We start from the raw sequence: 11,741 nt of genomic DNA, 5'->3' as shown, positions 1-11,741 counted from the left end.
TTACGTGGCCTTGAGGTTTCCCCTGGGATTGTCTGATGCTGTGTTTTTCCCCTGCCATTTCACCGTCTATAATTGTGTGCAGGTGTCCCTGATTGTGTGCTGACAAAGCGGATTGGACCTGCTATTAAAAGACTCCCATTACGTCAGGACAACAGCTCATTATCTCTGGGACCTTGGCGCATGACATTGCTGTTTCGTTGGGCATAGATGTTTACTGTCTAAATACGGGCAACTACTTACACAGCTTTGCTGTTCTGTTTTCCTCTTTTTCCTGTTTTTTTTTTTTTTTTTTTTTTTTTTTGGCACATTTTTGAGAGCCTTGGGAAAAGAGACACTGGTCTTTGATTTCATTTGTTTTTACACCTTAGAGCAGGATATACCAGTGCAGCAGGAAGCTTGCGGAAGACTCACATATATGTTCCATTTCTTTGAGGATGTAGGGAAGTTTTGTATGTATTTATAAGTGCTAGGGCTATATTTTTTTGGGTTTTGTCATCACTGACTGAAGTCAAGCTGATCGTTGTATAAACCTGTTGTTCGAATCACAAAATAAATCTGTTTACGTTTTGTTTTTAACTCTGACTCCTGGGCTTTCTTATGTTGCGTACCCATCTTTATATTTAGTTAAATGGGTTCATAACAAGCTTGAAGAGCAGTGGGCTGAGCACACAGCCTTGTGGGGCACCTGTGCTCAGTGTGGTAGTGCTTGAGGTGCTGTGGCCAACATGGACTGACTGAGGTTTCAGTTAGAATGTCCAGGATCCAATTACAGACGGAACTGTTAAGGCCCAGCAGGTTTAGTTTCTTAATGAGCTGTTGTGGTGTAATTGTGTTGAATGCTGAGCTGAAGCTGAGCTTTATTTTGTCTTATGATCATGAGTTTATTAGAGACAAGAGATTGAGAAGCAGTGTGAGATTAAGAGAGATGAACATTGAGTTCTTTATCTCTTTGACAGAACTGTTATTGTGGCGGATCAGTGTGTGTGTGTTACTTCTGAATGCGCTTCTGAATGCGCTTTTTTTTCATTCTCCCCTCCAATAGATTGAGGTAAAGAGGATGACAGGCAGAAATGAATAATGATACTGCCAAATAAGAAAATCCACATTCAGCATCGCCAATTCAGGGACTGAATTCAGTGTTTACAAACACACAATATTCACAATCAACTGATATGAGAATAGGAGCAGAGCGATTGATTATTCAGACGTTATAGGATTTGAGAGGTTATTTTACAGAGTGTGAAGTGTTATGTGTTGTGCTGGATATAACCGAGCAGAAGGACTTTCATACGATAAAGGACTGCTTCATTCTCTTATCAAGGAAACAAATTATTTGTGCAGATAGAACAAGCTAATGTAAACAAGAGCTGTGTGTTTGTGTGTGTCTGTTTTATTACCCTCTGACAAATAGGTGTTAGATTGGTCTATAAACTTCTGATTGATTAATTAATTATCAAATAAACACATTGAATGAATAAACAAAGGAACTAACCAAGCATCTAATGAACAACAATACAAGATTATATATTGATTATAGGTAGTTCAATGTGTGTATGTTTGTGTGCAAATACAGGGCTGGTAAGTGATTACATTTCTTTCTTTCTTTTATCTAATTAATTACATGATGTGGAGATTAATTAATCGCACATCAGATTTGGAGAAATTCCTCTGAAAAGATCAATTAAAGTCATTGTTGTGCAAAGCATCAAACAGAGAATACAAAAAGTAGGTTCAGCAATAAATAATTTGTTGGATAAAATTTATTACATGTACTCTTTTGGACCATGTAAGTAAATGATGAAATAATTGTAATTTTGTTGTTGGGTGGATTACAACTTTAATAATTTATTTTCTTAACTTTATCATTATTACTATGAAAATGAAAATAATCTCTTTCATGAAATGATACTCTAAATAATAAACTAAAACTGCCAGTAGGTGGTGGTAATGTCTTAATGATTAAGTCATCGAGTCATTTATTCATTCATTTGATTCGTTCAAATGGCTGATTCATCTAGGAGTGAAGTAAAGGGTTTCTTTATGAATGATTCATTGAATCGCTAAGCTTGTTTGACTTGAAGTGGATCATCACCATCAGACTGACCGGTGAGTGACATCAAAGAACCGTCACAGGTTTAGAGAGCATATGGCTACTTGTGCTTTTGAATTGCTCTCGCTATACTTTGATGCCATACAATGATTAGCCTGTGCAGCGCCACTTCAAAGCCAACGGGACTATGGCCAATGGTTAACACACCAAATAGTTCACTCAATTAATTCAAAACGTGGATTAAGAAATGAAATGCGGCTGTTGGTTGCTCGGAGATGAACAGTGCTGATTTGTCTTTATATTTTGGTTGGCAAAATTTTGCATATCAGATAAAATTGTGTCTAAATTAACACAATATTAACTTAATGAGATTTGCACTCGTGTGATATTGCACTTAGCCTACGGCTTGTATGATATTTCTTAACTATTCTAAACCTGTTGACTTTTGTCCATTAGACTATTAAAGGAACGATCCACTTTTTTTTGGAAAATAGGCTAATTTTGGTCATTTTTGAGCGAGATGCTAATGGTTTAATCAGATTCAATGATCTATGCTAAGGTAAGCTTAAAGTGCTACCACCAGACCCCGAGATCAGCTGAATGGATTCGAAAATGGTAAAACTCAACTGTTTAAATCTAGGGGAGTTGGAAAATGAGTCTGTTTTAATAAAGATTTGGAAAGACATGAGGAAACAATTACAGAATGTATTTTTATTATTATTGTTGTTTGTTTGTTTATTTATTTATATGGTGAATTATTCCTTCATACTTAACCTTTTGTGTTGGGTTTTGCTGCCCCCTATCGGTCACCCATCCATTTTAATCTCCATATAAAACACCAGCTAAAATACATAAAAGTTGCACAGTGCTTAATGGTTGGCATGGCACTTTTTAAACTAAGGATCATTAAGATACCACCGGCTGCTTAAATGTAACTTTGGAAGGGAACCACTTACTAAATAAACCAACTCTCTCTTCTCTCTCTCTATCTCTCTCTCTGTATCTCTCTTAAATCCCTCCATCTCCACCTGAATGGCAGTGACAAGGCCTTTATTTCTTTTCAAGTCAAAACAAATTCCAGTGTCACAGCGGTGACTGTTATCACTGTAATATATTGCTGTTTAATGTTAATGTATGCGTTCCACCCCATGACTCTTATGGGGCCGTGGGGCCCCATTTATCTCTGCTGTCTCTCTATTGCTATTGTGTGAATTCTGTGGGGCAGAGATAAGCCATCTTGTGGATCTGTTGGTAAGATTTAGGGGTGCACAATGCAGCTGGAATGAGAGATCAGGAATTTAAAGACTAAAATGGCGCTGCTCACTAAAATGCCTTCATATGCATGTCTCTATAAACAACCTAATCTAACCATAAAAAACATTTCCGTGAACAAAACAATAATTGCAATAAATAAATAATTTACCAAAAATAACCTCTTGAAACATTGTTATAAAATATAATTTTAATAAACAAAATATCAGTGTCACAAATACACACTTAATTATATAGAATGTGCACTTGTAATGTGCTTCAAAGGTCTAGATCAGACTGAAAGGACACGTTAGCATAGGAGATTAAAGTGGCAGGGGCTCGACCACCCCGAATACCGCCTTACCCCATGTACGCCACTGATTTAGCTCATGAAATTATGAAATTACATTTAAAAAGATGTTCTACAGCAAAACAGCATTCTTAGGTTCAACTAACTGCACTTCATATACATTTAAACACTTTAGTTTAGGGACTAATTCTTACTATCAACTAGTTGCTTATTAATATGCATATTAATGACATATTAGCTGTTTATACTGTAAGTACTTATAAATCACATATTAAGGAATTATTCTACATTACCATATTTTAGATCCCTTAATCCTAAAACATACTAAAACTTAACAATTACCTAAAGAACTATTAATAAGCAGCAAATTAAGAGTTTATTGAGTTAAAAGTAATAGTAAATAGTGAGAACTGAGCCCCAAACTAAAGTGGGACCAAATTAAATTATAATCAATTCTAAGTTTCATGTACATAACATATTATTAAATGTCTGAAAATATATAATTAATTTCACAATTAGGTATATTGCTTAAAAGGATATCATTGGATATTATATAACATGTAGTTCCTTTTAACTTTTCCGTTCTCATCTTCCAACAGCAACAAGATGAGGATCACAAGTGTGTATGTGTGTGTGTGTGTGTGTGTGTGTGTGTGTGTGTGTGTGTGTGTGTGTGCAGAGATGGGCATAGATACATGAAAATGTATTTAAAATACAAATACAAAATACTGTGTGGAAAAAATTATTTCTATACAAATACAAAATAATGTCTGTAAATGCAAATGACATTAGATTTCATTTTTTCAATGGCTTTAAAATACATGAGAACCATAAAGGAAAGAAATGCACAGTCGCATATGGCAGGTTCATCTCCTCGTGTGTGTGTGTGTTCCTGTGGTTGTGTGTTCTGGCCAACAGATTCGATTTAAAAGCATGTATTAACCTTTGTTAATCTTAGGAAAACAACAGTTGTTCATTGTTTGTCCGTGTTAATTCATAGTGCATTAACTTGTTATCAGACACATCTTTTGATTTAAAAAATAATGTTTTAGTATATGTAGAAATTAACAATAACTAAGTTCAGTAAATTCTATAGAAAAAAATGTTAATTGTTAGTTCATTCGAACTTTTCTTGAACTACATGATATTCTCTCTCTCTCTCTCTCTCTCTCTCGCTGAGGTAGTTTATGATAAACAGTGTTATGGCGCCCTCTGGTGCCATATAGAGAATAAAGTAATCTATGAGAAAGAGGATGATCAGTTCATTGCTTTGAGATATGATAATCTGGATAATAACAGTATATATGAAGAGATTTGTTTTCATTGTTTGTATTAACAGTGTGAACTTATGAAATGTAGGCTTTGAAAGTATTTAAGACTAACCTAGTACATGCTGGTTCCTTACTCTGGTGTGTTTTTGAGGCTTCTTCAGCCACTGATTTGGATGAGCTCACTGACACTGTGACATCCTACATCAGTTTCTGTGAGAACATGTGTGTTCCAACCAGTGTTTATTTGTCATTTAACATTGACTAACCTTGGTTCAGTGCAAAACTCAAATGGCTTCACCATACCAAAGAGGATGCCTGTAAGAGTATAAACAAGCCAAATACACAGATATATGAGTAGTTGTAGCGGCTATTCTGAAAAGCTGAAAAAAAACTGTTTTTTATCAAGAAGCAACCCCAAATTAGTGTGGAAGGGCCTGAACAAGACCCCATCTCAGCCGCCCATGTGAATGAGTTGTACAGCAGGTTTGAAAAGCATTCTCTCACACCCAGCACCCTATCTGAAGGTCTCAGAACACAGCCATTGACACCCTTCCCCTCCCTCCACCTACAGCTTTTCAGTGTGCTCTTAAGATCTGTGAAGATGAGTTGTGCAAAGTCTTCAAGAAACAGAAGATAAGGAAAGCCAAAGGTGCAGACGGTGTTTCTCCAGGCCTGCCTCAAAGCTTGTGCTTTCCAGCTTTCATCCATCTTCACACTTATTTTTTTAGCAGATCAGTGCAGCTGTGTGAAGTCTTTAGACTTTAGGAGGAACCCCCTGCTCTCCCCCTCTCATCACCATTAACAGCACTGTGGCTGCAGTAGAGTCATTCAGGTTTTTGGGCACCACCATCTCACAGGACCTGAAGTGGGACAATCACATTGACATTGGCCCAGGAGAGGTTGTGCTTCATTTTTCAACTGAAAAATGTCAACCTTTCACAGGCGGTTCTGTGCACTTCTGATTTGCTGGCTGACCCAGACCAGACAAAGGAGACCGCAACTGACTGTTAGGACAGCTGGAAGGATAACTGGTGTGCACCTGCCAAACCTTCAGGACTTGTACAACCCCAGAGTGAAGAAACGGGCAGGTAACATCATCACAGACCCCTCACCCTGTGTCACCCTGGACACAACCTGTTTGCACTCCTCCCCTCAGGGAGATGCTACAGATCTCTAGATTACTAGATTATAACATAGGCAAGTAAAACAGCTAACACAGAAATTACCACCTGTCTTCTGTAATTCGTTTCTTGTTCAATGTAAATACATATACTTTCATTTATACATTAAATAAAATACAAATATTTACATAAATCGTCTGTTCCAGTTGAATACTACATATTATTATTTGTTTCCCCTTAGTCTTAAGTCTTATTTAAATGTTCTTTCTGTTCTCAGTGTCATATATGTATGAATGTGTTTGTACCAAGAGCTCCTAAAACCTTTACAATAATGTTGTGTTAACAATAGTTAATGCATTAATTAAAATGAACTAACAATGTATAAAACACATCTGTTCCGCATTAATTGGTCTTTGTTCATGTTAACTTCTTCATATACTAATGTGTTAGGTAATGCATTAGTTAACATGAACTAACAATGAACAACTCCACTGTTCAGGATTACTTAATGTTTTGTTAATGTTAACTTACACATTTACTCATGCATCTCTTCACATTAACAGATGCACTAGTTAACGTTGTGGTTAATGCATAAGTTAAAATTAACTATAAATGAACAACACATCTGTTCAGCATTACTTAATCTTTGCGCATGTTAACATTCATACATAACATAACATACTAATGCTTCTCTTTACATTAACAACTTAATTAGTTCATGTTGGTTAATATATTAGTAACCATGAACTAACAATGAACTATGCCCGTAGATATCTTTATTTGATACGTTTTATTTAATTGTACTACTTACCGTATATATGCATAAGTTTATTTAGCAGCTAATACAGTAACTCCCCATTTGGGAATGGATCTGGACTATTACTTGGAAACCATCTAAACATCAACTGATGTAATGTTTCTCATGTTTTTAGAATGTTTATTAACATGACTCACCATTCACAAAGCATTATTTAAGGGAATTTGTGAACCTTATTGTAAAGTGTGTTCAACAATAACCTTTGACTAACAAGCAGTCATTATTGATTTTACTGGACCTTAAATAATTGAAAGCCATTTATGCATCACTAACATTTTCAGAATCTTTATTACATATTATGATATTACATAACAGTGGTATACATTATATACATTTACATTATATAATCAATGCATTAAATAAATAAACAATAGTGCTGCGTTCGACACCATAGATCATGACATACTCATAGATCGGTTACAAAACTATACAGGTATTCAAGGGGAGGCTCTAACATGGTTTAGATCCTACCTATCTGATCGCTACCATTTTGTTTATTTAAATGGGGAGTCATCTCATCACCAGAAAAATATGGAGTGCCACAAGGATGCGTCCTAGGTCCCCTTTATTTTCAATATACATGTTGCCCCTTGGTAAAATTATTAGAAAATACGGGATTCGTTTCCACTGTTATGCTGATGATACTCAGCTATATATCTCCACAAGACCAGATGAAACTTCTAAATTATCTAAGCTAACAGAGTGTGTTAAAATTTTAAAAGATTGGATGACCAATAATTTTCTCTTATTAAATTCGGATAAGACAGAGATATTAATTATTGGACCAAAAAAACAGTACACAGAATCTTGTAGGTTACAATTTGCAACTAGACAGATGTACAGTTACTTCCTCTACAGTCAAATATCTGGGTGTTATATTATTACCCAAATCCCTCTGTGTTTGCACACACTTGGTGATTAACCCTTTCAGGCTCAAATTAAGTTTTAGTAACTTAGTAACTTTAGTAAAGTTTTTAGTACTCCAGATACATTACAGGTAGGCGGCCGCGTAGGCCTGGTGGGGCCACAAGAGGATGTCAATTAACCGCTGGAAGGTGGCGGGAGCCCCATGCAGGCCGAAGGGTAGGACCTGGTATTGCCAGTGGCCACTGGGGGTCGAGAACGCCATCTTCGGCTTGGCCAGCTCGGTTAAGGGGAACCTGCCAGTAGCCCTTGGTGAGGTCGAGGGTCGAAATGTAACGGGCCCTTCCCAGGTGGTCCAAGAGTTCATCGACCCGCGGCATTGGGTAGCCGTTAAACTCCGAGACCTCGTTTAGGCGGCGGAAGTCGTTGCAAAAGTGGAAGATGCCATTGGGCTTTGGAACCATGATGATGGAGATGGACCAGGGGCTGCGTGATGGTTCGATGGTCCCTAACCTCAACATCTCCTGTACCTCCTCCTCAATGGCATGTCGCCGAGCCTCCGGAACATGATAGGGCTGCTGCCAGATGATCACCCCGGGTGCTGTGTGGATATCGTGCTTGAGTACATGGGTCCGCCCTGGCTGGGGAGAGAACACATGAACTGACTGACCAGGTGTTGCAGCTCTAATTTTTGGGAGGCCGAGAGGTGGGGGTCCATGTCCACAGCCACGGGAGGTCGTTGAGCGAGGGCTGCAAGCTGGGCCCCGGTTCTGACCCAGTGCTTTAGAAGATTCATGTGGTACAGTTGGTCCTCTCTGCGGAAGACCAACTGTACCACGTAGGTGACAGGGCCAATCCTTTCCATGGCGGTATAGGGACACCTCAATGATGGGCAGCGGAATCAGTGGGCTGGGGGGAGGGGTACGTGGAGACGTCCGTTGACAGGTGGGACAGGCCTGACAGAAGCGCTTCACCTCAGCCTCCAGGCCTGGCCAGTGGAAATGGTCGCATATGCATTGGACAGCGTATGCATCCGCGCCCCCTCATCCCTTGGCCACACCTCCCAGGCGGTGATCGCCTCGAACATCTGAAGGAACGTCTCGACGTCATCATGCGCCGTCATCTTCGGGATGAGCTGGGTAGCCTGGGCTCGGGGGTCAGGTAGCGGAGTTCGCGGGGCGACCGTCATGCGGAGGGCGGCAAGCTCTCGTTCCGTTTCACCTTGTCGGGAGGCCATGTGCTCCATAATCTGTTGCTGGCAGATGCTCACCTAGGTAAGGTGCTTCAACAGATCCTCCGTCATTGGGGGAGGAGCGCCACCTGGGCAAACAGGAAGGGGATGTGAGAAAAACAACCCAGAAAAAAATGTCCGTAAACAAACCAAGTAATGGTGATAGTGATGTGGTGGTATCCTGGTTGGTGACTTCTTCACCAGTGTGACAGGGTGAAGAAGTACACGACAAGAGGATCAAGGTAAGTTCCCCAAAGGGTGGATTTTATTGTAATGGTGAAGAGGGAAATAGCCAACGTGAGGGGTTTCCGGCGCTCCACAGACATGTCCATGTCTACACTGGACATGAGCGGCATGACAAAATACTATAGAACCCATTGTAATCAGTGATGCTGTCTACACTGGATGCAGCGTAGCACAACAAGACAAGTCATACACTGGATGTGGCTAAAGTCTATCTACAATGATTGGACACATCACGGGGAAAAGTGACCATTGCTAATTATTTGAATATTGAGTCAGTAGGGTGACCCTATTTTAGTTATCCAATAAGAGAACAGTGGGTGCGGGAGGGGCAAGGTAGGGGGCTGGTGTGTGGTTGGTTGGTTAGTGCCCAAAGTAGCCCAATGAACATATCCCAAATATCAAAACTCAAAAATATGTAATTTCCATACTTAAAATACATATTTTACAGAGGCTGTTATGCATGTTGATCAACACAGCTAAAAAGCTTCCTACCAGTGGCCCTCCTTCTCAAAACTTAACAGCACAGTTTTATCATATGTAGAATGTAAAATTCATATATGCAAAATTCCCAACCTTTAAAACCATCCCAAACCAGTACTGATCAACATTCCACCCTTCCTAAGACCCATGGTTTGTCTCAGAGCCAGTTAGCAAGTGACTTTCAAATTAATAATAAAAATAATAAACTGTGTTAATATATACTCTCTAGTAGCGTGGATGACTCTTATGTGGTGTTTACTAAAGATGAAAGAATTAACCCTGCTTTGAGTACATATTAAGTCATTAAAGTTTTTATTTGGTATAAGAGTGCAGACTTCTCTGGCAGCCCATCTGTTTTCCCCCAAGCACATTTATATTGAGAAAGAGAGAGAGAGAGAGTGTGCTCATATTATTGCTCTTCTTTATCAGGCTGATGTGACCTGTAATTTGATGAGAGTTATGAGAGCAGGGTTATCCTCGTCTTTGTCCCTGGGTAACAGCCCTGATCTAATTTCACCACAGGAAGGAGGGATGATTTTGTTGTGTTCTGTTTATGACAGATGAGCTGGTGAGAGGGCAGGAAATAAAACGTCTAAATTAGAAATAGGCACAGCAAAAACAAACAGAGGGATGTGATATAGAACAGGTTTGGAATCAGGGCTCTATGGTACTGTAGGTAACGTATCATAAAAAAAAAAAACCATCCCTGAGAAAATGTTTATTGCTTGGAATTTTATTGCTTTTTTGTAGCTCAAGAGATTCAGTTCTCAGTTGTGTTTTAATTTAAGTATCAGGATGCTCTCAGAGTTTTATGCTAAAATTCATCATAAGCCCTGTTCACACAGGATTATTATTTTATTACTATGAAAATATGAAATGATTTCTCTAAATTATATGAAACTATACTCTAAATAATAAACTAAAACTGTCAGTAGGTGGTGGTAAATGTCTTAATGATTAACTCATCAAATAATGTATTCATTGGCTTGATTCATTCAAATGGCTGATTCATCTAGGAGTGAAGTAAATGGTTCTTTATGAATGATTCATTGACTCATTAGGCTTGTTCAACTTAAAGCGGATCATCACCATCAGACCGATCGGTGAGTGATATCTTAGAACTGCAAGAGGTTTAGAGCAGACGGCTCCTTGTGCTTTTGAATCGCTCTCGCGGCACTTTGATGTCACACACCGATCGGTCTGTGCAGCACCACTTCAAAGCAGGGTCATGTGTAGGGGGAGGCTGGGGATAAGCCCTGCCTCCCCTGAGAAATAATCTGTCCCTCTGATGATAAATAACAATTTTAAAGAAAAATTTTTGTGCATATTTTTCCATAGCTTGCATATGGGTCTGACCCAACAAAAATCCAGTTTGGCGCTTTTTGACAGTGCGCACACGCTTCGGGGGTAAAAGTGCATCATGTGAGAACAGAACCCCAATGAAATGTTTACCTGGGAGAGCTTTAAAGCAGTGGCGTCCACAAGGGTGGCACGCCATCTTAAAAATGAGCTTTGCTACCCCAAAGCAGTGTATGGGATCGAAGTGCATTGAGAGCTGAACAGCCTGATTTTGACTGAAACAGGTTTTTTTGAAAGTCAGAGAGCTCTTTTACTGCTCAATCAATAGCACAATTAATGCCATAACTATAACCGTTCTAAACATGTTCTGCTTACAAGGAGTGTACTGCACGCACACACGTAAAGACACATAACGGATCATTCACACATGCTGCCCTGATTTGTCAATAAAATGCTTGGAAACAGAAAAGTTATTTGCATTGTTGCATTGTGTGCTGCACACATTCTATCAGCTACAATCACCAGCGGTGCCGGGGGGGTCTTGGGGCATCAAAAAACACCTTGACCCCCCGATTTGAGAACCGAGGAGCTGATGATACTGCGCATGCGTGATTCAGTGTGAAGCAGACACAGAAACACATCATGTCTGAACCGAACTGGTTCTTTTGGTGATTGATTCTGAACTGATTCTGTGCTATTGTTATGAGCATGGGTAAACCGAAGGCTTGAATCATTACGACATTACATCGAGTGCAAAATAACTGGTGAACTGTTTTTTTTCAACTGGAAAGAACCGGTTCG

Source organism: Carassius gibelio, chromosome A18, assembly GCF_023724105.1.
Source record: "Carassius gibelio isolate Cgi1373 ecotype wild population from Czech Republic chromosome A18, carGib1.2-hapl.c, whole genome shotgun sequence".
Lineage (NCBI taxonomy): Eukaryota > Metazoa > Chordata > Actinopteri > Cypriniformes > Cyprinidae > Carassius > Carassius gibelio.
The sequence above is the reverse complement of the archived record's forward strand: the minus strand, read 5'-3'. Positions refer to the sequence as shown.